Source organism: Bos indicus, chromosome 3 (assembly GCF_029378745.1).
Source record: "Bos indicus isolate NIAB-ARS_2022 breed Sahiwal x Tharparkar chromosome 3, NIAB-ARS_B.indTharparkar_mat_pri_1.0, whole genome shotgun sequence".
Lineage (NCBI taxonomy): Eukaryota > Metazoa > Chordata > Mammalia > Artiodactyla > Bovidae > Bos > Bos indicus.
The window spans coordinates 104,769,135-104,795,939 of record NC_091762.1 but is presented as its reverse complement, the minus strand read 5'-3'; the positions used below and the strand labels follow the sequence as shown (position 1 = coordinate 104,795,939).

The 26,805-nt window shown below is 52.2% G+C and overlaps 1 protein-coding gene across 5 annotated transcripts in view; it reads right to left on the bottom strand.

The window, feature by feature from the left end:
• The window catches only part of HIVEP3 (HIVEP zinc finger 3), a 565,279-nt gene that overhangs the window by 133,977 nt on the left and 404,497 nt on the right, over positions 1-26,805 (bottom strand). The window contains exon 1 of one of the 5 annotated variants that reach the window (XM_070786746.1): positions 2,123-2,248. The exons of the other annotated variants lie outside the window; for them this stretch is intronic. The gene's annotated coding sequence lies outside the window, so the exon portion shown is untranslated. Of the gene's footprint in view, positions 1-2,122; positions 2,249-26,805 lie in introns of those variants that run through there. 5 annotated transcript variants of the gene reach the window in all.

The following is a 26,805-nucleotide window of genomic DNA, read 5'->3' as shown; positions in this document are numbered from 1 at the left end:
CACAGCAAGATGGCTACACGTGAGAGCATGGACAGGAGTGGATGTGAGGGAGGTGAGACTGGAGAGTGAGGGTGTGTATGCATGTGTAGGAGTGTGTATTCATGTGCAGTGGCACATGTGTGAGTGAGTATATGGGGTCAAGTGTGTAAGTGTGTGGACGGGTTGAGTATGTGGGAGTACACATGCGTGTGTGTGTGTGTGTGTGTGTGTGTGTGTGTGTGTGTGTGGACTCTGGCACCATTACTCTTCAGCACAGCTTCCACATCTGGTAGAACTTTACCTGCTCAAGATCCCCCCTCCACCCCACAAATGACGCATAGTAGGGACCCGATCATCATCGAATCCATTTAAGTCTTTATGTTTGCCAAATATATTCCACAGAGTGTCCACATAAAGCAGCAAGACTGGTTTCAGAAGAGAAGCGTCAACTTCTGGCCACAACTGAATGGAATAAGGCATTGGATGAGGAGTCTGGGTTTTGTTGCCCGCTCTACTGCTGACGACTGGGTAATCCTGGGTCACTGTTCAGCTGTGATCTCAGGTAAGGCACTCAGCTCCTCTGGGCCTCTGTTTACTCTTCACTCAAGAAGGCAAGTAGAACTCAGCGACTGGATGAAAACACATCATATCTACTGGTAGCTACAGAAGCACTGCTTCCTGGGAGAGCATGTGTGACCCGAAAAGAGCAACAGGATCCACCAGAGAAATTCTGGGTCGGACAAAGCTAAACAGGTTCTTTTACTGCAGCACTTCTCAGAGCCTTTAACTTGCCAATATGAATTGTGACTGGCTAGAAGGGTTATAGAGAGCTTGCAGAATTTGCCAGACTTACTAGCACAGGGAAACCTAACTCGCGGCACAACTTTTAGAACTAATGTTCCACAGAACCTACTTCGGGGGATCTGCTAGCAGGCACATGGGGCATTTCTCAATGCCCCTTTTCTTGCAGATGACGGCACAGAAATGGTGTTCAGTCTCCCTAAATCAGAGAGCACAGCCATGGCAAATATCAGCCCAGAACCATCCAAACCACAGCAACTGGCTTGTATACAAGGCTTTATATCTAGAGAACATTTTCACTCATATGATCTCAGTCTTCCCTGACAACATTCAGCTGAGGACCTTCATCCCCATTTTCCAGAGGATAAAATGCAGCCCGAAAGAGATTAGGGAATTTGCCCAGAGCCACTAAACGATGGACCCAGTACTTGCCTTTATCATTTTTCCCTATGACCTTAATCAAGCTGTCAAGAAATACGCTCTATATTTTATAGGTAAGCAATTGCAGCCACTTTGCAGAGCCCCCTGCCAGAGCCGAGGCTGACGGACCTGCACCTGTTCTGCAGCAGCCACCACTGCTGTCCAGGATCCCCGGCAGCCGGCCCTGGTTGAGAGGGGAGGGGAGGGCGCTCAGAGAAAAGCCCAGGGAATGAGAGCCGCTCTGGAAACACCCAGGCTAGGAGGCCGGGAGTCACTCCCTGCCGGTGGCCACACCCTCCCCACCATGCCAGGTACATTCCCCTCAGGGCTATACCCCCCGCGCCAGGTGCCACTCTGCAAGAGGGCAAGAAGAGCCAGATCAGTGCTAGTTTCACTCACTCCCAATAAGCCGGAGGAGCCCAAGTCCGATCTGCTCTGACAGTCTGAAACTGCCAGCGCCTCCAGGGGGAAGCGTGGCCAGGACGGCCAAAGCCATTCAGCGGTTCACACCGGGGTGCCTTGTCCCGCCTTGTCCGGCCGTGAGAGGCCCGAGAGGCGGGGCGGGCTGCGGGGCTGCTCCGGGCACAGAGGCCGAGTGAGGCTGTGCCAGGCGCTGGTGTGCGAGAGAAGTGTGAACGCGGGAACGCTGGTGTCACCCCGGGTTGATGACAGAAGTAGCGTCTGGGAAACGCAGGCGAAGAGCGCGTGCACCAGGCAACCCCAGGCTGCGGAGGCGTCCCGGAGGTCCGGGGAGTTGGCCCGACGCGCTCCTGCACGCGCCCGCGCCCAGCCCTCTCTCACCCGCTCCGCTCCCGAGGGTGGCCCCGCTGCGGGCCAGTGTGGCTGCCGACGCGCTTGGTGGTGCCCGGCTCCCGGCTGCCAGGCCGCGGCGGGGCGCGGGGCGCGGGCGCTCGCTGCTTACCTGCGGGTGGCCGCGACTCCGCGGCTCCAGGCTGCGCTGCGCTGGGCTGGTCTGGGCTGCGCTGGGCTGCGCGCCCGGCCTCCGCGCGGCTCGGCAGCGCCCGCTCGCTCGGCTCCGCCCGGCTCGGCTCCGCCCGGCGGTGCCCGGGGCTCTCGCTGGCGGCCCACGCGGCGCGGGGTGGGCGCGGGGCGGGCTGGCGGGCGGGCGCCGGCGGCAGGCGCGGCTCTGGGCCGCCCCGCGGCCGCTTGGAAGCTCCTTATTTGGGCAGTGATGTCAGGGGAAGTCGCAGGGGCCGGACCACCCACTTCTTTCCATTCACTCCCCAGAGTTTCCTGTCGCCGAGCCCGGGGCACCCCGGCGCCCGCAGCGGGCGCCTCTCCGGCCGGCTCGGCCCTGGCGTACAGGGCTTCGCTGTCGGCCGCTTGGGGGTCCCGGCGCGGCCGGGTCCAGGAGGGCGATCGGGCAGGCTGCCGCCCGGGAGGGTCTGCGTCTGGGGAATCCCCGGCTCCCGGCGGCCGCGGGGAGGGTCTGTGCAGCGGCCTCCGCGGTGACAGGCCGTGTCACTCCGGGCGCCGCCCCTCCCTCCGCGCCCGCCCCGGCTCCCGCGCTGTCATTTCCTCCCGGGCCCTCCGGGAAGGGCAGTCAGGGAACCCCGGTCGTCGCCGCCGCTGGGGCCGTGCCCCTCGGGGCCCCGTCTCGGGTGAACCCGGCCCGGCGGGCGTCCATTGCCGTCCCCAAAGTGCCAGGTCCCCGCCTTGCTCCCGGGTGCCAGCCCTGCTCCGGGAAGCCCGTGCCTCCCAAGGCGGGAATATGCCTTCGCGAGTGCTGGGCGGGGCGGGCCTGGCCGGGCTCCCTGGGCTCCAGCCTGGGGGTCGGGGTGGGGATGGGGGCTCCCCGGGGCTTCCCAGTGGCCTGACTTTGCAGAAGCTACCGGATCCCAAGCCTTGGGACCTGAGTCACTCTGGTCCACCTTTGCACCAGCGCCCACCAGGGGCCCCACTGGCCTGCTTCCCGAGGGAGCAGAACTGGCCACCAGGATTTATATTTTACAGATGCGGCACACTGAGGTTCTGACTTGTCAGATGTCTTGCCGGAGGTCAACTCTGCTGAACCTGAGCTGACCCTGGGTTTGGCTGACTCCAGGGCTGGCCTCTGCTGCCCGGGAATAGCCTCAGGAGGTTGTGGAGCCTGGGACCAAAGTCAGGACAAGAGTCAGGCAAACTGAGTGTCTAGAGTGCCAGCTGAAGAGGCACTCCCTCTCCAGGTCACAGAAGTTCAAGGACCCACAGGGTGACTGACAAGCTGACCTGGGCGAAGCTGCTCAGGGCTTCCAAAAAGGCCTTGGAGGCCCCAGGCTTCCTCTGGCTCTGAAGTGATGGCCTAAATTCAAGGCTCTGCCTGTCACAGGGAGTGGGCTTCCTCTAGGCCCAGGGGACAAGCTAGTGGCCCTGGGGATTTCTGTGCCATCCTCATACAGCAGCTTTCAGCAGAGCCTCTTCCCTCCCTCCAAAGCCAGGGCAGAGCAAACAAGCCCCTCCCAGACCACCAGCTTTAGTAGAGGAATGGCAGCTTCCACAGGGGAACCTCACTCCTAGGTGCCTGCAGGAGGAAACCACAACTCCATGACTTGCAGGGGGTGGAGGGAGGTGTGATCACAGCCGGACACTCACTGTGCCTGCACACTCATGCGTACAACTGCATACCCATGGGCCTGTTGCCAAGGCTCCCAGCTGTTCTGTTGATCACCACCACTTCAGTCCTCCCCATCTTCCAGTAGCACCCAGAACTCCATCTCAGCTCCAATTGGGTCATCCTCTTTCTGACAAAGCTCCAAAGGGAAGGACCACACTCTCTGATCTGGCACGCAAGGCCCCTCAACCAGCTGCATCTCCCGGGGTTCAACCGTCCATGTCCTTTTCCAACACTCTCTTCAACCTTCCACCAGCATTCACTTTGGGCGGGGGGGTGGGGGGGGGTGGGGGTGGTCTTTGCATAGATTTTCCTCTGTCTGAAATGCCCTCTCTACCTGTCCTGTGTTATTGACACCCCGAATCAAGCCTGCCTTTGACATAGTCTTCCTCTTAATTAGGGCAAGTGAGACAGGGTACCCCGTGGAACAAGACCTTGCCCCTCACTCCACTCCTGTCCTTCCCTCTCTGCCCAGATTACTGTCTCTGGCTGGGAGCAGCTCCAGGTGGGAGCAAGTGGGTATCTTGTTATAATTCATATGCCTGGAGGGGTGACATTTTGTCACAGGCAGAAAGGCTCAGGTGACAGGCTTGTTCCTACCCCAGGATGAGTACCTTCTCCACCTTTGAGGGGTGGCCCGACCAGTGGATTTAGTCACCCTCCTTTGTTGCCCCTGGCAGCTCAATGCTTCCTGCCCATCACCCCAAGCTGCAGTCAGCTGAGAGAGACCTCCCCTCTTTCCAGTCTGGAAGCTGCCAGGAACTTTCCATCTTGGTTCTTCTCTCCTGCCAAGACTGAGAAGTCTACAAACGTTTGTTAAGTGAATGAATGATCCTGGGGGGGTGGAGGGAAGCAAATGGAAAGATAAACTAACTATAGGAGTGGCAGAATGATCCAATTCAGAGCTGCAACTGAGGTTCAGGGGCCCTGGCTAGGGTCCTGGGGTGGAAGGTGGGTTCTCAGACTGGACTGGATGCTTAGGAAGTGGGCCAGTGTGCCAGCCCTGCAGAGGCTGCCCTGCCGAGGCCCTTTCCTTGGACTGCTCCTTTGTTCCAATTTTCTGTGGCTTGGGATTTGTCTTCCCCGCCCTTCTCTAGGTAAACTTCAGCGCCGCCCCATCAAGGCAGGCTGGGACATTCCCATCCCAACCTTCAAACATATAGTCCAGACTGGCTATAGCGAAGTAGAAAGGAAGGCATGAGAAAAGTGTTTTATTGAGTACTTTCATTGTGCCAGACACAGTCACTCTGGATTTTCTGGAACTCCCCCCAAAGACCCTGCTTTTTACCCCCCAGGTCACACTTCCCAGCTGGTAGCCATCCTCCAGGCCAGGAGTGTCGACCCAGAAGCCCTCCCTCAGCTTCTCCTTCAACCAGAGCTCCCAGTCTCCTGTCGTAAGATTCAGCCTCCATCCCAGTTCTGGTGCCAGTTCTCACCCAAGGCCAGAAGGTCTTCAAGGCTCCAGCCTCAGAGCTCAGGGATATGGGATGCAGGCAGGCAGCGCTGCTTCAAGGCAAGGAGCCGGAGCCCAACTCTGCTCCATGAGCCATCACCCCTACCCTGGGGCCCCAGGCACCTTTCCCACCTTGCAGCTGGACGGGCCCCAGGTGAGAAGGCAGGTGGTGCCAGGTGCCAGTTCCTTCCTGTCAGCCCTTCCCCTGCATATAGCTGGGCCAGGTCTTGAGAAATCCCCAGAGCTTGGCCCTGGGGGCTTTCCTACATTCCTTCATTCCTCAAACATGAATCAGGCTCCTTCTCTGTTCTGGGAACGTGCAACACTCACACAAACCTGTGTGCTAGGAGCTCCATCCAAGGATGGAGACTAGCAGGTAAACAGATCATCCCAGTGCAACTTGCTAACTGCTACAGGACTGTTTGCCAAGCCTGGGGCAGAGCAGGGGCATATGAGGTGAGAGATAAGATTTATTCTACTTCTGGGGCTACAATTCAGGGAGATTGTGGTCCAGGTGTCCCAGGCTAGAGTGCTGAATGCTTGTTTCCATAGAAACAGTACACTACACACACACACTGGGCTTGGTTCTGCTGTGAAGCCAATATCACGCTGTAGAGAATTTATAAACCAAAAGAGATTGGAGCAGAGGAGATGGTTGGCATCGGATCTGTCATCTAAGAGGCTGTCTCTGTGAAATTTTCTTTCCAACTCCTAACAACCAAATTACAGATACAGTTTTGGAACACACCACAATTCCAAAAGGTTGGGGACCACCATGGTCTTGGAGCTTTCAAGGCGGAGCTAAGCAACTCGCCCAGTAGGCTCTCCAGGTACTTCATGTTTGGGTTTTGTACTTACTTACCAGCCACCCCTCCTCCACCTCCTTTCCTCCATGGCTCTGATTCCCTGGACTCGCATGCTTTGTGTTGTTTTACTGTTTGTTGGTGTGTGTGTGTGTTTGCCGGGTGCTCTCTTGATAGATCTGTTACATCAGTCCTCACTTCTCACAGAGGTAGCTATCTCTCTCCTGGGACAGGGGCTGAGGGACTCTTACAGTTTATGGAGATCACCTTCAGGGGTCCCAGAGGACTCAGCCCCAACCTCCCTTCCCAGCCTGAGAGCTGTGTTTCTGGCTTCCTGTCTCAGTCAGGCATTCATTTCATCCTTCATCTGATGCTGTGGGTAACAGCATGGGCCTCAGAGCCACATGGACCTGGCTTCAGCTCCCAGCCACACTTACTGTGCGATCTTGGGCATGTTACATGATGTCACTGATTTTGACTTCCTGATCCTAAAGAACTGCTGTGAAGATGTGACAAGAAACCGCAATAGAGCCCTTGATGGAATACCCAGCATCTAGCAGGTGCTCGATAAATGGAAGTAACAATTGCTTTATATTGTGACCCAGAATCCTGCTCCTCCCATATTGTTTATCTTCACCAGTGGGGACACCCGTCATTCCAAGCCTGAACCAGAATCCCTTCTCCATTCTTGCTGCCCGAGTCCAGGCCACCATCACCTCCCAGTTACAACAGCCTTCTGTCCGGTCCCCCTGCCCATTTCCTGCCCTCCCCCCGCCCCCATCCCCTGCATCCATTCTCCACATAGGCAGAACTCTCTAAGACAAATTCAAGTGGGTACCTGGTCAGCTAACTTACCCTGTCTATTAGTGCCTCTTTCAACAGCTTCAGTTCACCTGCCCAAGCCTCCCTCTCTCTGCACACCCCCCACGCTCCCATCATACAGAGCTGCTCCCTGCTTCTGAACCTGCCGAGTGCATTTTGTGCATTCAGTCCTCAGTACTGTTCCCCTCATTTGTATTGCCTGGCTGGCTCCCATCCAGCCTTCCAGGTCAGCTCAGAGGCCACTTCCCTTGTGAAAGCCTCCTGGGTCCTCCAGGTGGCATTGGCTGCTTCCTTCTCTGTGAATCTCAGCCTTTGGAACAGATGTTCTGGCTTGTGCCCCATTGTATGCAGTCATTTCAATGATGTATCTGTTGCCCCTTTAGTTTCTGCAACTCCATGCACAACCACGTCTTATTCAGTGTTAGGAACGTCACGGGTATGCAGAGCACGCCCAGGATAGACTTCTGTGCCACTGGCCATCCTGTCCAGTAGGCAACTACAAGAGGCCACGTGGCCTCCAGGCCACTGACCAGTCTCCCCCAGATGACAAAAATGTTCTCTTTTCCTACACTTCAGACTGAGGTTTTGGCTCAATCTGAACCCCAGGTCTGCCTCATTCTGGCTTTCCACCAGCATTTCTGGGGACTCCCGCAGGGCCCACTGAATCCCAGGTGGGGAGGGTGGGGCCTTTGGTTCCAGGAAATCAGATTAGTCACTCCCCCTGGCAGCTGTGAGAACAGGTTTTCCCCAAGCCTAGGGGCCGACTTGCAAGATCATCAATAACAAGCACTATTTACTCTGAGTATGGCTTCATGTCTGCCAATGGGAGGTACATCAGGAGAGCATCAGCTTCTGAGGCTTGGATTAAGACAGTCTGTGCACAGGTCCTGGCTCTGACACTTACTAGCTGCTTAACTCTGAGTCTTAGTTTTCACAGCTGTAAAATGGGGAGGATAACGCATCTCAGGGAAGGATGATGAAGAGCGAATGAAAGTGATGAAATTAAAGGAGTCAGTGCATTGTGAGTATCAAGTAGCTGGCCTGTAGTAGATGCTCAGTAAAGGGAGCCCCTCCCCCACCTCCATTCAAGCTCTTTGGAGGGTATCCTGTAGTAGCTCATAAAGTGAGGGAAGGGAGGAAATGAGAATTTAATCAGGCCCGTAAACATTAAGACAAGATAAACTGTAACAGGTCTGACAAGAAAAAGTTTCAAGAGCAGCAAGAAGAATAGGGGAGTTCTGGGATTGCCATAAAAACATCTCCCCTTGTGTGAATTTTATCCAACCTATATGGCCAGCAGAGTCTGAGGGCCTGGGGATGGGCAGGAGATGGTCAAGGAGGAGCCCCCAGGCAGGACCAGTGAGGTGTGATGGGGCCTGTGCCTCTGCCAGTCTGGTTCCCAAGAGGACTTGCACACTCAGAAAATAATTGCAATAACAGTGAATAGAAGCAATGGATGGTGCAGAAGGGATGGGAAAGAGAGATACGTATGAGAGAGTGGGGCTTGTCCTGAAAGCTAATTTTTGTTAGATGAAATTTTTGTTACATGAAAGCCTCCATCTAACAACCATAAAGAAATCTAGAAATGGTCTCACTCCACCCCTGTTCAGGCTCCCTCCCATTGTGGTCTTTCTGATCTCTCAGGGCAGGTGGTGAGAACCCCAAACCTCCATCCTTTGGTCTTGGAGTCCTCCTGCAAGGAGAGCCTGGCTGGTCTAGATCATTCACTAGTTCCCTAAATGCAACAGGAATTTTCACATTCCATGCCTTGGCTCATACTGTTCCCTCTACCTGGAATGCCCTTCCTTTCCCCTAGACTGCCATCCACCATTCCCCTTCAGCTCTCCTATTAACTCTCCTTGGCTATTTAGTGAACTCTTCCTGTAAGGCCTCCTTCAAATGTTCTATTTTTCAATTTCTTTTCTGACCAGCTCCTACCTTCAGTAGAATTAAAAGACCACCTCCCTCAATGTTCCTGTAACTTGCTTTGCACACATCATCAGAGCATCTATCATATAATAACAAAGCCTTTGTGTCTCATGCCCCCACTAGGTTGGAAGAGCTCCAGGGGTCTATGCCTGGCAGTGCTTGACATATACAGGACCTGGACAGCTTCCTTCCATACCTCCCAGAACTGGGGAACACGGCAGCATCTTCTATTCTGCCTGGGTGTGTGGACGGAGCCCTGTTGATCCCTTGGGAGCTCCAGACTTTCAAAGCAATCAGCCATGCTCCTTCTAGCCTGAAAATGAGCCCTCTGAGGGCTGTCTCCCCAGGACTTCCTGTTGACTTTGTGCAGTCCACTCTCAACCCTACCCTGAATCTGACTGGATGAGAATCCCAGCAAGTATCCTGGGGCACCTAGTGGGTGCCACATAGAAGGAGCTGAGTCAGGGGAGTGGGAGCAGAGGCAGTGTCTTCAAGGGCGGCAGACCAGAAGAGCTGGGGACCTGGGGAAGGAAAGGTGGGCATGTGGATTTGGTGGCTGGTTCTGAGCTTGGAGGTGAATGGTCAACAGCAATCTGGAAGTGGGGAGGAGGATGTGATGGTTAATTTTATGTGTTAGATTGGCTGGGCCATCAAATTCTGGGGTGCCCAGAATTTGGCCAAACATCAGGGTGTTTCTATGAGGCTGTTTCTGGATGAGATTAACATTCAACTTGACAGACAGGGTGGAGCAGATTGTCCTCTCCAATGCAGGGGGCCTCATTCAATCCATTGGAAATCTGAATAGAACAAAAAGGCTGAGGAAGAGGGAACTCCTTGGCTGCCTGACTGATTGAATTGGGGCACTGGTTTCCTCCAGCCTTTGGACTTAGACTGAAACATCAGCTCTTTTTGAGTCTCCAGCCTAGAGGCTTTCAGACTGAAACTTATACCAGCAGCTCTCCTGGGTCTCCAAGTTGCCAACAGCAGATCTCAGGACTCCTCAGTGTCCAGAATCACACAGTCAATCCTCATAATAAGTCTCAGTCTCTCTCGTGTGTGCCAGTACTTTATAGGAAAGAAAGTTATTCCCTTAGTCATTTGTGTCTGACTCTTTGCAATCCCATGGACTGTAGCCTGCCAGGCTCCTCTGTCCATGGAATTCTCCAGGCGAAAGTACTGGAGTGGGTTGCCATTTCCTTCTCCAAGGGATCTTCCTGACCTAGGGCTTGAATCTGGTATCCTGCCTTGCAGGCAGATGGTTTACCCTTTGAGCCACACTATTTCTGATGTATATGTGTATATGTGTGTATGTATCTTATTTTCTGATTCTCTAGAGAACTCTAACTAATACAGAAGGTGAAGGTATAAATTTCCCAAATCTCAGGAGGGTCCCACATTTGCTTCTCTTTGTCCGACAACTCTCTAATAAATGGGCATTTCCTACCTTCCTCACATTGGAATTGGCCTCATTAGTCTAGGAGAGCCTCTTTGCAGCTGGGGACACAAACTGTCACTCCTCTGGGGACCCCCAGCACTCAGTACGGGCCCAGAGCCCAGTGGGTTGTTCTCCATGTGCTAGCTGAACAAAACAGACACCTTACACGGATTTGGGCCAGTTCAGTTCAGTCACTCAGTCGTGTCCGACTCTTTGTGACCCCATGGACTGCAGCATGCCAGGCTTCCCTGTCCATCACCAACTCCCAGAGCTTGCTCAAACTCATGTCCATCGAATTGTGATGTCATCCAACCATCTCATCTTCTGTTGTCCCCTTCTCTTCCTGCCTTCAATTTTTCCAAGGATCAGGGTCTGTTGGGTAACTTTTGATAGATTTGGGCACAATCACACCTGGTCCTTCATGTCATTGCCAAGGCTCTACAAGAGGCAGGAGAGGGACCATCAACCCCTGTTGCTGGATGAGCAAATGGAGGCCCAAAGAGGGCCTAGAGGTACCCCAACAGCAGAGGGGACAAGGAAGGATGCAGCCCTGGGCCCAGGTGCCAAGACCTCACCTGAACATATGCAGCCTCTAACGGATGCTCAGTGAACACCTAATACAGGCTAGGCCCTATTCTGGGGGCTTAAGAATAAGTACTTCGGTAAACAAAAGGGACAAGAAGCCCTGCTCTGTAGAGCTTACATTCTAGAAGGAAGAGCCAGATAATAAAGAAACTGAATAAATAAGTGAATCATATAACATGTTAGCAGGAAGTATATACTATGGAAAGTACAAGGTAGAACAGTTAGGGAATCAGGAATGCAGGAGTGGGAGATGGGCCACAAATTTAAATAGGGTAGTTAGAGTAAGCCTCATTGAGGAGGTGGCGTTTGAGCAATGACTTGAAGCAGATGAAGACTGAGTCCTGTAGATATTGGGGTAATATCTTTACAGGCAAAGAGAGCAGCCAATGCAAAGACCCTGAGGTGAGAGAGTGTCAGGCATATATGAGGCCTTGCAGGCCATTGTGAGAACTGTAGCTTTTGGAGAAATAAAGGCTACAGCTGGGGGCTGGGCCCCCTCAGCAGGTTTCCAATGGTTACCCCTCTTCCCAGAGAGCAGGACCCAGCTTGGGATGGCAATGAAAGAGTTTCAGGATGTCTGTAAGGAGGAGGGAACAACAAAGAAGAGGCCCAAAGAGGTTTTCCTTGATTATCACCTTCCTCAGCTTCAGCCAGACAGCTGGTGACTTTACCTGCATCATCCCTATGGGCCTGTCTTCTTGCTGCTGGAATTTGATGTTGGGTTCCAGAGCAGCTTGGACTCTCCCTGGTGGGGATGGTACTGGACAGGTTAACCTCCTAGGGGAAGCATTCAGAACCAAAGTCAGAGAGACCCAACTTCTGAGGGCTGTTTGCGAGGGGACACAGCCCTCTCGGGGGATGCGGGAGGAGTCAACCAGCGAGGGGGTGGGAAGCACTCCAGGTAGACTGTACCATGCTGGCCCCTGGCTGGCTGTCACATCGCCACTCAGCCTCGACAGGGAGGCAGGGGCTCCGCTTTGCCTCCACTACACAATGACAGATGTAAGAAGCAGATCCATGCATGCAGCCTAGATGGGAGTCGCAGTCAGCAGCCTAATTTTAGATGGAGCATCTGCTCTTCTGTCCCAGAGACTCAGCTCTGTCTGGGATTCACTCCGTCTGGAATTGCCAGAGAAACAAATTCTGTTCTATAGGTACAGACGTGGGTGGCGTCCAGATCAGAGCTGGCCAATGGGCCCTTGCCATGGGGAGGCCCCAGGAGCCACGCTGCACCAGGCATCTGTGTCCTCCTGCTGGCCTCACGTCACATACCGACAGCCATGGAGTCCTTTGAGTGCCATCTTGGATTTCCAGTCTGCCTTCCAGCAGGTGCATCACGTGTGGGCCTGCCAACCTCCTGAGGCTTCCTGGCCATCCTCCACCCACTGCTCCCAGCATAGGCTCTCAGGAGTTCATCCCAAGTACCTACAGACTACAAAGACCAAGACCAGGAAAAGCACTAAGGAAGGTGCTATTGTTTTGCAAATCTTCCCAAAAAGGCTTCTCAGAGGAGGTGATTTTTAAGTTGGACTTTGAAGAATGGGTAGGTATTTATCAGGGGAAAAGGCCACCATGACAGGGGAAACAGGGGAAGAAACAAAAGCTCAAAAGAGCATTGAATGTTTGGGAATGACCCAAGGAAGAGAGGGAGGGGAAAGTGGGGATTCCGGGTGTGTTGGGGACCCTGGACTGAACTCCAGGCTGAGGAATTGGGCTGGTGCCTGCATGTGGAGCATGTGGAAGAGACTTGGAAGGGGCCTTTGGAGCCTGGGCTCCAACAGATGAGTGTGGTAGCTTTCAGGGCAAAACCCAGGGCCTTTGAATCTGGGAGGGCCACCTTCCTTGTCCCCTTTTGTTATGGCCTGTAGGGTCCTCCCCTACGACCTCCCCCTCACACACCAAATGCAGGGAATGCCGGGCGTGCCTACTCCCCTCCCAGACTCCCACCTGAGCGCTGGGCTGAGCATCTCCAGGCATCATTTACCTCCTCCACTCCCCGGCCACTATGGTCATTGTTCCATCCTTGCCTCAACCCCCAAGTCCTGTGGGCAGGTTCCCCCTTGGCTTCTCTGGACTCAGCTTTGCCACCAAGTGCTGCCATCTGAGATTCCTACAGAAGGACCCTGCGGTCTGACACGGCCTGCTCTAACCTCAGCAACGCGATGTGGTACATGGGACAGCAGACCATGGTCTCCAGGCTACGAGCATTGTATGCTTCCTCGTCTAAGTCCTCTAACAACCTTTTCAGATGTTTATTACGTATCCCTTTTTGCAGGTGAGGAAGAAAAGCTTTGATGAGGTGAACTAGCAGCTGATCCCATAACCAGGAAGTGGTGGAAGTGGGGACGGATCCCAGTCTGTCCTTCGTCCTTTCCCACCAGCGTCCTCCCAGCCCTGAGGGCAGGACCTGGGCAGTCGGTGCCCAGAGCATAGGCAGTCATAAGACCTCTGGCCAACTTGGGTGGAGAAGGGAAAGTTGGCATTAAAGGAAGCCTCTCTCAGAGATCCTACCTTGATGCCCTTGAGAAAGAAGGAGTTAAGAGCTTATGTAAAGAGATTTGCAAATAGAATCTACAAAACAACATTTGGATGATTTAAGTGTTAAGGAATCAGAACCATATGGATTAAATGTCCCTGACGTTACGTATGGTTTTTAAAAATTAGAAGGAAATGTACCAGGAACACACACACACACACACACACACACACACGTAAGGCCAGACCACACTTTGAGCTTTATGGACCTGGAGATATTTGAAAAACATGACACAGCGCTCACCTAACAGCTCCCCAGCTGGCCCTCCCCTCTACCCTCCCCAGCTTCTGTCTTCCCCACCACCAAACAGGGCTCAGTCCTGCCCCAGGGTCCCAGCCTGAGAAAGAGGCTTCCCAGAACGGCCGGCCTGTTGCTCTAACCACAGGACAGTTAGTGCCAAACAGCTGTGCCGGGAGTGGCTGGGGTCTCCCAGAGACCAGATGGGTGGTCACAGGTGGCAGGAGGCAGAGGGGTTGCCAGTTTCCCAAGAGGGAAAACTGTAGGTGCTTTCTGAGAAGACGCTGTGAAGTGCCGGGGAGTTAGGCACTCTGAGGTGGGGTTTCCGTTCATAAATGCTTCTGTACCTCACTCAATTCTCCCACCCCCGCTTCACAGGAGGGGAAACTGAGGCTCAGAAGGGCTGGGTGCCCCACACAGCTGGCAGGCAGGAAACCAGACCGCAGCCTGGATTTCCTTGTCACACGCCCAGGGCTGGTCCCACTGTACCTCGCTGCCTGAAGCAAACTGAACATGGGCGCCTGGGTCCAGTTTAACTCTGAAAGTTAAAAAAAAAAAAAAACAAATCCTGATTGTGTCAGCTGCTTTAAGTTGAAGGGTGTTTTGGGGGACTCCCCAGATACAAATATATCAGGTTTGGTTGTGACTCTAAATTGCACGTGGTGTTGAGCTAGGGGGAGAGGGTCTGTGATGCTCAAGTGGGGAAAAATTAGATGATCAGAAATTGCCAGGTCTGGTTTTAGGGGAGAAGAGAGAGGATGAGAAGGAAAGCCACTGCACACTGTGGTAGATGCCAGGAGCGTGGCACCTCCCTGGACCCTCACCCTGTCTAGAAGGCAGAGTAGATTTTCTTCCCCAGAGAAGGACACCCAAGTGCAGAGTCGAGGTAAGGCTCCCAAGAGTACACTGCTGCATTCCTAACCCAGGCCCCTCCCACAGTAGGCCAATGCCCTTGTCCTAAACTTTTACTCTCTCCTCCCCCAATCCAGCTAGGGCTTAACCAGAAGCAGGCTTGTCAGGAGAATTAAATGTTACACAGACACAAGCCTGGCCCAGCATCAAGAGGGCTGGCACCGAGTCTGTCCTGTGCACGGCCAGGTCCCTTGTGTCTAGTCTCGCTCCTAATGTTTGTTAAATGACAATTAAACATATCAGTGGGCGAAGAGGAAGGGGGCATCCTCATCCCTTCTCTTTTCTCCATCCCTCCCACCATTGTTATGTGGATGTAGGTAAAGGCCTTCACACTGATGTATTTATTCAGGTGACACTTTAGCCTTGTCAATGGGACACATACTTACATCCTGTCCAGAGCTCTAGGGGTGCTGATTTTAAGCTTCAGCTCAGTTCAGTCGCTCAGTCGTGTCCGACTCTTTGCGACCCCATGAATTGCAGCACGCCAGGCCTCCCTGTCCATCACCAACTCCTGGAGTTCGCTCAGACTCACGTCCATCGAGTCAGTGATTCCTCAGACTCACGTCCATCGAGTCAGTGATTCCATCCAGCCATCTCATCCTCTGTCGTCCCCTTCTCCTCCTGCCCCCAATCCCTCCCAGCATCAGTCTTTTCCAATGAATCAACTCTTCGCATGAGGTGGCCAAAGTACTGGAGTTTCAGCTTTAGCATCATTCCTTCCAAAGAACACCCAGGGCTGATCTCCTTCAGAATGGACTGGTTGGATCTCCTTGCAGTCCAAGGGACTCTCAAGAGTCTTCTCCAACACCACAGCTCAAAAGCATCAATTCTTCGGCGCTCAGCCTTCTTCACAGTCCAACTCTCACATCTATACATGACCACTGGAAAAACCATAGCCTTGACTAGACGGACCTTTGTTGGCAAAGTAATGTCTCTGCTTTTCAATATGCTATCTAGGTTGGTCATAACTTTCCTTCAAAGGAGTAAGCATCTTTTAATTTCATGGCTGCAGTTACCATCTGCAGTGATTTTGGAGCCCAGAAAGATAAAGTCTGACACTGTTTCCACTATTTCCCCATCTATTTCCCATGAAGTGATGGGACCAGATGCCATGATCTTCGTTTTCTGAATGTTGAGCTTTAAGCCAACTTTTTCACTCTCCACTTTCACTTTCATCAAGAGGCTTTTTAGTTCCTCTTCACTTTCTGCTTAGGATATTCTAAGGATGTGGAATAAATTCTCGGGGCAGGAACCAGGGAGAAAAGGAGAAAGGGCTCATGGACGGGGCAGAGAAGGTATGACTCTCCACTCTGGAGCTTCCTCACTCTCCTATACCCAGCACTCTCTGGAAAGTCTGCAGAAAGTTCTGTTTATTGATGGATTGCTTATAATGGCCTGTTACCAGGTATCTTTATAACTTGTCTCATCCCAGGCTGACCTGGCCACAGGCCACAAGGGCTGTGTCCTCCTCTTGGGATCAGATCAGTCACTTTCCAAGTACCTCTGGGGACTGTCTTTGCCCTCAGCCCTTCTCATGGTCAAATATGTTGGGGAAACATGATAAAACTGATTATTACACAGACCTCTTGGAGATTCCCAGTGTACACCCACTGACAGATGAAAATGCAGAAGGGAGCCAGTAAAGAAAACAGCTCATCTTTAATCTACTCTTATTAGAAAAGAACAAAGATTCCTCTTCCCCCCACCAGAGGCTCCATCCTCTGCACCCGATTTTTAAGCACACAGGGTTCTTGCAATTCTCAGCACGAGTTGCCTAGAAGGCCCCTCTGAGATCCATCTTCCCATGGGCATCCCTGTTTTCGCACCAAAACCCCAAATGTTCTCTCTTCCAGGTTTTAATCCATGTCCTTCATGGGCCCCAGGCCTGTCCTGCTTAAATCTTCTTAGTGGCTTCCTTTTGCTCTTGAGACCAAGACCACGTTTCTTCCTTCAGGGACCCCGCCTGCCTTTGCTGCCTCATCTCCCCCTTACTTTACGCAAGGCATTCAGTCTCTTCTGCCTCAAGGCCTTTGCACATGTCATGTCCACTGCCTGGGATGTTCTTCCTGAACAACCCTTCTTTACCAGTTAACTCCTCTCCAAACTCCCAATTTCACCTTGCACATCAGCTCCCCAGGAAAGCGCTCCCTGACCCGATGTTCAAGTATACACCCTCTCTACATACTATACTTCCTGTATCTAGCCATGCCTAATGCTTACCCGCTTGTCCATCCAGTACACCTGTATGCTCTCATACCCTGCGTACACTTGCTCAGCATCACATGCTTCCTCTTCAGAGCCCAGCAAGTATCAACATTTGTAACTTCTTTTTATTCCCGTAAGTTTTTGTCTGATGACCAGTTCCCTCTCTGAAATATAAGTGCCATGATTTGGGTGATGTGTGTACTCTGCTGCTGCTGCTAAGTCGCTTCAGTCATGTCTGATTCTGTGCGACCCCATAGATGGCAGCCCACCAGGCTCTCCCGTTCCTGGGATTCTCCAGGCAAGAACACTGGAGTGGGTGGCCATTTCCTTCTCCAATGCATGAAAGTGAATAGTGAAAGTGAAGTTGCTCAGTCGTGTCCGACTCTTAGCGACCCCATGGGCTGCAGCCCACCAGACTTCTCCGTCCATGGGATTTTCCAGGCAACAGTACTGGAGTGGGGTGCCATTGCCTTCTGCTCACCACTAAATCCCCAGAACCTGCCACAGTAGCTGCTGGCCCACAGGTTTTCCCAGCATGGCCTGAGGGCAGCAGGGGATGGTGAGAGGGTCACAGTGACCTCAGTCTCCTCCCCGTGCTGGGTGAGGTGGAAGAATAGGGGACCCAGACTCCAGCCTTGTGTGTTTCAGAAATTCACCTTGAGAGAGTTACTAGGTCACAGAATGCTTCTGAGCCTGTTTCCTAATCGGCAAGATGCAAAGGACGTGCCAATGCAGACTGACTCCCAGTTTTGTATCACGTTATTAACTCAGCTCTTTCTTCCAATCCCAGGGTAAGAGGCACCACTGCTGGGTGTCTGTCTGGTATCCTTTCTTCCCTTTCTCCTGGTAAGAGCTCCTCAGGGAACTGTCTTCCTCAACTTAAGTCGTGATTCTGGCAGGGGTCCCCATCACAGGACCCCACCACCCTGTCCATGGCAGGCAGCAGCCTACCTACTTGGCCAAACACTATTGTCCGCTGGACCAAGAGTAGTCAGGTGACCTAAGCAGGGCCAGTCAGAGCACCTCCCTGGGATTCCTCCCCCTGTAACCGCTTGGAGGAAAGGTTATGTTTCTATCTGGAGTCACCGGCTGGGACAGTGAAGGCCGGAAGCCTATCACCCTTCACTGCCTCCCACTGTGTCATGCTATGTGGAGCAAGAAGCCTAGAGACAGCAGATACAACTCACGTCAGCACGAGGAAGAGTAAATATGAGAAACGTAGGGAAAATAGGAGTCTGATGATCTGATGATATTGTATCACTTCCTGGATCTAGCCATGCCTGATGTCCACCCACTCATCCATCCAGCAAAATGAGATGGTCAGGCAATACCCAATCTCTTTCCAACTCTCTATCTTTTAAGGCAGATGGAATTCTGTATGTATTACTTTTGAAAGAATGCTGCCTAATACACCCAGGTCCAAAGTCATCCCATAGTACTAAACAAAAAATCTCTGATAAGGACAGCCGTATGGCTGTCTGGGGAGGCCTTACAAATAGCTGTGAAAAGAAGAGAAGTGAAAAGCAAAGGAGAAAAGGAAAGATATAAGCATCTGAATGCAGAGTTCCAAAGAAGAGCAAGAGATAAGAAAGCCTTCCTCAGGAATCAATGCAAAGAAATAGAGGAAAACAACAGAATGAGAAAGACTAGAGATCTCTTCAAGAAAAGTAGAGATACCAAGGGAACATTTCATGCAAAGATGAGCTCGATAAAGGACAGAAATGGTATGGACCTGACAGAAGCAGAAGATATTAAGAAGAGGTGGCAAGAATACACAGAACTGTACAAAAAAGATCTTCATGACCAAGATAATCATGATGGTATGATCACTCACCTAGAGCCAGACATCCTGGAATGTGAAGTCAAGTGGGCCTTAGAAAGCATCACTATGAACAAAGCTAGTGGAGGTGATGGAATTCCAGTGGAGCTATTTCAAATCCTGAAAGATGATGCTGTGAAAGTGCTGCACTCTATATGCCAGCAAATTTGGAAAACTCAGCAGTGGCCACAGGACTGCAAAAGGTCAGTTTTCATTCCAATCCCAAAGAAAGGCAATGCCAAAGAATGCTCAAACTACCGCACAATTGCACTCATCTCACACACTAGTAAAGTAATGCTCAAAATTCTCCAAGCCAGGCTTCAGCAATATGTGAACCGTGAACTTCCAGATGTTCAAGCTGGCTTTAGAAAAGGCAGAGGAACCAGAGATCAAATTGCCAACATCCGCTGGATCATGGAAAAAGCAAGAGAGTTCCAGAAAAACATCTATTTCTGCTTTATTGACTATGCCAAAGCCTTTGACTGTGTGGATCACAATAAACTGTGGAAAATTCTGAAAGAGATGGGAATACCAGACCACCTGACTTGCCTCTTGAGAAACCTGTATGCAGGTCAGGAAGCAACAGTTAGAACTGGACATGGAACAACAGACTGGTTCCAAATAGGAAAAGGAGTACATCAAGGCTGTATATTATCACCCTGCTTATCTAACTTTTATGCAGAGTGCACCATGAGAAACGCTGGGCTGGAAGAAGCACAAGCTGGAATCAAGATTGCCGAGAGAAATATCTATAACCTCAGATATGCAGATGACACCACCCTTATGGCAGAAAGTGAAGAGGAACTAAAAAGCCTCTTGATGAAAGTGAAAGTGGAGAGTGAAAAAAGTTGGCTTAAAACTCAACATTCAGAAAATGCAGATCATGGCATCCAGTCCCATCACTTCGTGGGAAATAGATGGGGAAATAGTGGAAACAGTGTCAGACTTTATCTTTCTGGGCTCCAAAATCACTGCAGATGGTGATTGCAGCCATGAAATTAAAAGACGCTTACTCCTTGGAAGGAAAGTTATGACCAACCTAGATAGCATATTGAAAAGCAGAGACATTACTTTGCCAACAAAGGTCCGTTTAGTCAAGGCTATGGTTTTCCCAGTGGTCATGTATGGATGTGAGAGTTGGACTGTAAAGAGAGCTGAGCGCTGAAGAATTGATGCTTTTGAACTGTGGTGTTGGAGAAGACTCTTGAGAGTCCCTTGGACTACAAGGAGAGCCAACCAGTCCATTCTGAAGGAGATCAGCCCTGGGTGTTCTTTGGAAGGAATGATGCTAAAGCTGAAACTCCAGTGCTTTGGCCACCTCATGCAAAGAGCTGACTCATTGGAAAAGACTCTGATGCTGGGAGGGATTGGGGGCAGGAGGAGAAGGGGACGACAGAGGATGAGATGGCTGGATGGCATCACCAACTTGATGGATGTGAGTCTGAGTGAACTCCGGGAGTTGGTGATGGACAGGGAGGCCTGGTGTGCTAGGATTCATGGGGTTGCAAAGAGTCGGACACGACTGAGCGACTGAACTGAACTGAACTGAACTGAGTGAAGACGAGCATGCATTAAGAACTTTGTACCACTTTAACATGCCTCATGTGTGCCATCCTGTCTAATCTTCACAACAAGCCTACACAATAACAGAGAAACACCATGGTGCGATGGGCATTAGGAACACTAGAACAGGGTGTTAAAGACCTCAGCTCTAATCTTGGCTTTGGCATGCACTAACTGGGTGATACTGAGCTTGTTTCTTAAGCTCTCGGAGTTTATCTTTCCTCCCCTATGGGTGGCGATGCCTGTGTGGAAAGCTGCCATGAGGAATGATGAGAGACAAAACAAACAGCGTTTCTGACTAGGAGAGCCTTCATACACATTAGCTGAACCTGGAAAATCCAGAAGTCGTTTCTAGAAGGATAGTTCTATATGTCTCACTTATAAGAAGTAGTGTTGGTCATGGGTAAAAGAGGAGAGGCGTGTGTGAGACCCTCCCAGCTGGAGTTCAGTATGTGGTGAACGTCTGACATTGGCCACTGGCTGCCAACTGTTGGGGGCACAAGGTTGGCTGATGGGTCTCTTTCCTCACATGCTGGGTACTAAGATGTGTCCATAGGGGTGGCAGCTCCAGCTGAGTGGTGACAGGTCGCCAAGGCAAGGAGCCTGTTTATGGCTTCCACATGGGTCTAAGCTGCTTCCAGTTTCTCTGGACGGTGGGAAAGGATGGTCCAGGGCTCTGCAAAGGCTGAATTGACCCTGATTCCCCATCTAATGGGTTGTCAGCTTTATTGGAGTGAGGGTAGGGTATGCCCGTTTGGGCTGGGCTGTCTGGGAAGTTGGACAATCTGTGTCTCCTTCCAAAGAACAATTCTGAAAACTGCTGCTCCAAATAAATATTTTGGTTGCATTTTGCGATGTGACTGTGGGGGAGATTTCCATTGAATGTGGTTTGCAAGGCAATGCTCTTTGGTTGTTTACTCCCCGAGATCCCCACGGCTGGTTCCTGGCAAGCAGCTGTGTCTGCTGCACTCCTGGGCCACTGGGACCTGGATACTCCTCCTCACAGAGGCTGTACCGGCCAGTCCTTCCTGGGGGTTGGATTACAAAGATGCCCTAGGCACCAGCCACCAGACCCTCCCCACCTTCCGGTTCCACCTTGCCCTCCCTTGCCAGTGCTGGCCAAGGCTGGTGCTCTCCTAGGAGCCTCGTTCCCACCAACTAGGGGGAAACTGTAATTAGCTGAGCTGCTCTGGGCCAGGGGCTTGGAATTCCTGCGGGCCTAGAGATGTGGCCTTGTCCGTTTCCTCTTCCCAGGGTGGCCTCCTGCTCCTGCTTTTCTCCACCCACTCACCTCTTCCCTGGAGCCACAACCACAGAGCAGGCACCGTGCAGTCTGAGCAAGGCCACTGTCTCCCACCCATCCCCCATTTGTCCGAGCCCTCTTGAGAGAAAACCCATCCCCAAGGGGCCAGAACATACCATGTCTCTTGGTTACAGTGACTGTGACAACTATCCTACCCCTCCGAGGCCAGGTTCCTAGGGCTGCCGAGACCCTGCATGCCTGGTGTTTGTGCCCGCTCAGATCACAAAGTCCTCTACCCAAGAGGTCATCTCTAATTGCAAAGAGGAGGTAGGTAAAAGTGGAGGCATCAGGCCCGCTTCTGTGCCAGCTCACCCTAGAGCCTGCTCCCAGCCTCCTGCTGGGGCTGGATTTCTGGGCAGAGAGGAATTCGTGGCATCAGGGTCTGGCAATCAAAAGAGAGAAACAACAAAAATGGGGGGAAGGACATTTCCAGGTATGAAGTAAGGTGTTTGTAGTACAGGACCCAGGGAGAAGATGCTTCACCAGGGATGGACCGTGAGGATCCTGGTTAGGGGACCTCATGGGGACCTAACCTCAAATGACTAGGCATTTGGAACGTTAAAGACCCTTGTAGAGGAGGCATCCTTGAGGCTGGGTGGATATTGTTTTTTTCTCCCACTAATTTTTTCACCTCTCCAAAGCCACTCCCCAATTCCTTTGACATGCATCCATTTCTGGACGATCCAAGATTTACCGTTATATGGACCTTTTAGAACTCCACCTCACTTTGTGGGTGAGAAGCTGAAGCTTCCGGAAACCAAAGTTTACACCCAGGGTCCCAGAGTAGGATGAGGCAGAGCCTGGATTTGGACTCATTTATCAGAACTCCTAGACCCAGGAGTCCTGCCATGGGACCATGGCTGCTGTCAAACAGAGAGAAGACAGAGTCTGTCTCCCCCGCTGGGTGCCTTGGGACTCTTTTGTGCCTGTACTTGCAGTGAAAGTTGCTGGTCTCTCCCCACCTTCTCCTAGTGGTCCAGAGACCAGTTGCAGGCATTTAGGAAGGGGGCTGGTGGGGGCGGGGGACAGTCTGCACCCCTGGAGCGGCAGGGAGCTGACCAGTCCACATGGCACTGATGCTCTGCTGGCAGTCTGCAGACCAGGGTGTCCCTCCTTCCCCCCTAGCAACACTCAGCACCAGGCTCTGGGCTCAGCACCTGAAGGTCCAACCCTGCCCCTCGCCGAGCTCCTCCTGCCCCAGACTGGGAGGATGTGGGGAAACCCAGTTCCACCGAGGGCTAGAATTAATTTTCTCACCATAAGCCACATGCCCTGTGGGTGCCCTGGGCCTGCCTCGGCTCACCTGTCACGGTCTTATTTTAGTGCCTTGGGGGGCAGGGGCAGAGCATCTCCCTGGGGGTCTGACCTGAGGCTGGTCCTGCTGCCCTCATCACAACTTGAGTCCAGCTCACTTCACGGAGAGGCTGGCACCTGGGCCTCATACTCATGGTAATGAGGTCTGGACGCTGCCGTGAAGGGAGAGGGGCCAGGACTGCTGAGTCCCCTTCTAACAGGCACTGATTGTCACACTTGAAGCACACACACAGGCCTGGACAGCCATGGCTGTGACACCAGCATTTCTCTGCAGGCCATCCTGGGGAGCAGGCCAGAGACCAGGCCATGCCTCTCTGGCCTGGGGAGGGGGAGACCCCCCTACCCACCAGGTCTCCTCAGTGTTGAACAGGTCCACAGTGACAAAGGGGTCACTCTGGCCTTGACCTTGGCCCTGTGCTCTAATACCCATCGTCCAAACTCTAACTGCAGCAGGGTGTCGCTCAGAGTGCCAACACGGCGGGAACAGTGGGGCACTGAGCTACACCCAGGCATGAAATATACAGGGTCTCAGCCTAGTCACCTGGTCTGGCTCAGCCTATAGATCCAGGCCATGTTCCATATTATTTTTCTTTGAACTGACTGCTGGGCTGTCTGAGTCCCAGCCTGGAGAGAAGGGATATCTTTTCTGCTAGTCCAGGAAGTACAATTTGCCCTTCTGCCCAGAAATGGCTTTGTGCCACCTCATTCTTATGTTGGTTACTTACCCCGCTACCCCAATCTTTTAAAACAGTATGTCAGTATGCAGAGTATAAGTCAAAAAGGACACGGAAGCTTGCTTTTTATGGAAATAATCACTGCACCAATTACGGAGCACTTACTATGTGCCAAGCTCCACGCCAAAATTTCACCTGTATTGAACCCTCACAATAATAATCCCAGGAAGCAGTACTAATATTATTCCCCCTTTACAGGTGAGGAAAACAAAGCTCAGAGTCCATATTTAAAACTCTGAAGTCCTGCCCATCCCCCAGGAGCTGAGCACTGACCTGTGTGTTTTATCAATGGCCTTTGGGGGCTGTTTCTTGGGAACCGGGTGGTGATTCAAAGTGATGATGCCAAATTGTGACGTGCTCTCCCCCAGCAAGCAAAGCAGAAGTGCTCAGCCGGCACGCACCTGCTTCAGGCCTCCTTCCCACCTGACCCTGGGCTCAGGTTAGGAGCCGCAGGAGACAGGAGTCCTTGCACTGCCTTCTGCCACGGACACAGCTCACTCAGCACACATCTTCTGGGCCAGCCTGGTGCTGAGTTGGCCTCTCCCCACCCACTGTTCCCAGAGACCACCCTAATGGGATGGGCAGAGGCTCCAGCTGGCTGGGGCACCCGAGAAAGGACAAACCAGGAGAGAGATCCTGTGTCTCAGTCCATGTGAATCCCATTGTCACAACCGGTGGCTGATGTGTATGCTCTTCTTGACATGGTCTAGCTGCCCCAGCTTGCATATTCTGACTATCTGCAAATCTGGTTCATTTATGAATCTGCTCCCAGCTCACCTCTGGGAACGGTGGAGCCCTGCTCAGACACATCAGTTTTCCCTCTCAGGCTCTCCCAGACACTATTTCCCAAGCTATTACATAATCAGGGGAGCCCAGCCCCCACCCAGATCTTTAATTGGAAAGCTCTTCCCCAAGGGCGTTGGGGAAACTTGTGCCAGCCCAGGCCTTCCTACATCTCAACCCTCACTGTGGTCTCTCTCTCTCTCACACACAGACACACCCAGGCACCCTGGAGCAGCTGAGGCCACATCTTCTGTCCACGCAATCAGCCATGCCCAGTAGCTTACATGCTTTGTGCTGATGGTGAAATACGACGCCCTGGGTCATTCAGGCCCACTCGCACCAGGAAGTCTTCTTTGACCACTGGCTCATGGCTGGTCTCCTCCTGGCTCCCACAGCACTGTGCACTCCCCATGGCTGCTTCTGTCTGCCTAAGGAGGCTATGACCTCTCCAGGGAAGGGACCAAGTCAGATTCCTCCCTGTGCCCCCAGCAGCTGAATCTGTCTGGTCCTGAGTGGGCACTGGGAAAGTGGATGAAGGGCTCAGTGAATGAAGAGAAGGATGCCCTGTAATAGGTGGCCTGGGGGGCACTGTAAAAGCAGCCTTATAGACTTCCCAGAAGCACCATATAACATCAGCTCTAGAGAGATTGAGAAATCAATCCACTTTTCAGGGCAGAAACTGAAGCCCAGCTGGGGACAGGTGGTGGCTAAGGGTGCCACCTGTTCGTGGCAGAGCCAGGGACTTGACCCAGCTCCCCCCAGGCCTCTCCGTATTACCATGCTTCCCCTGAACCTTGATAACAGGCTCTGGGGGATTCATTTCCTCAGTAATGAATCCACCATCCTGGGCTCAACCTGGGACACAAACGCCCCCAAGACCCAGTCTGGTGTTCAAGTTGCTGTGCAGACATATACCTAAAGAGCTACAAAGGAGGGTGAAAGGAAGCAGCAGAAATTCATACAGAGGGACCACCCAGGGGGATGCGAGAGGTCAGGAGAGACATCTTAGAAGTGACATCCAATTTGAGTTTTAAATGAGAATTTACGAGGAGGACTCAGTCAGAGATGAGAGAGAGGAGAGGAAGTGGTGGTCCAGTGAAAGAGAAATGCGCAAAGACACAGAAACATGAAATGATACAGCAGGATGGGGAACTGCGCAAGCCCAGTGGTGAGGCTGAAGCCCTCAGTACAGAGGGAACCTGCCCTCGGAGGCTGGCACAGGGGTCAAGGCACATCAAGAGGGGCTCGAAAGCCATGCTCATCCAACTGGACTCCAGTTTGCAGGTAAAAAACCTTATCTCTGGAGTTCATATGCCCCACAATCCCCCTTCCTTTGTCCTTCCACCATCTCCAGTGAGGTAGGATGCTATAACCTTACTCGGTCATTTACCCAGGCAGTCCCTCAGGGCCAACTCACAGGTCCTCTTCTTGGCCACAGAGAGCCTTGCATCTTAGATGCTGGAGGAGCTGTACTATGCTAAGAATTGCTACTTGCAGAAATGAGTTGACTTTAGAATATGGTGTTCTTAGGGATAAGCCTGCCGGGCTCCCCTGTCCCTGGGATTCTCCAGGCAAGAATACTGGAGTGGTTAGCCATTCTCTTCTCCAGGGGATCTTCCCAACCCAGGGATTGAACCCAGGTCTCCTGCATTGCAGGTGGATTCTTTACCGTCTGAGCCACCAGGGAAGGCTAGGGATAAGCCTCATCAACAGGTTTGGAACTTTAGCCAAAGCAGCTTCTCTTGAGTCTGAGTGAATGAAAGGGTTATTGCATGGCCCAGGGCTCCAAGGGGATTCTGTTTGGAGCTGAGAGAAGGCCCACTCCAGCTGTGCATTTCCCTACAAGATTGTACCTACACAAGAATCCTGGAGGAACTACTTGGACCTTTACCAGGCTCTAGGACTCAGTAAAAACTCAGAAGCATGAACCACAGAAGACTGGCAAGGGATGGAGCTAGGGAAGAAGAGGCTTTGGTAGCTTTATGGCTGGTATCCCATGTGGCTATCACCATCGCAGCATTTGGAGGGTCTGCCCACTACTGCCCTCCTGGCCCCAGCTCCTGATGGTGACACTTGGGACCCATGGCAGAACCCAGCAAATTGTATGGGAACAAAGGGCTGTTTCCATGAGGCCCCATGGCTCCTTTTTTCTTTTTCTATTTTATTTACTTACCTTTAATGTGGGTTATTGTTAAAAAGTCTTTACTGAATGTGTTACAATATCACTTCTGTTTCATGTTTTGGCTTTTTTTGGCCATGAGGCATGTGGGATCTTACCTCCTCGACCAAGGCTCGAACTTGCACCCCTGGCTTGAAAGGTGAAGTCTTAACCACTGGACCACCAGGGAAGTTCCTCTTTTTTAAAAACTGAAGTATAGTTGATTTACAAGCTTGCATTAGTTTCAGGCATACAGCGAAGTGATTCAGTTATACACACACATATATTTTTAAATCACACAGTGATTATCCAATCCCTACCCAATCCTTAACTGCTCACCAGCTGAGTGACCCTTTGTCCTAAAACGTCTTCCAGGAGGCAATGCCCTCTGAAAAAGCCCTTT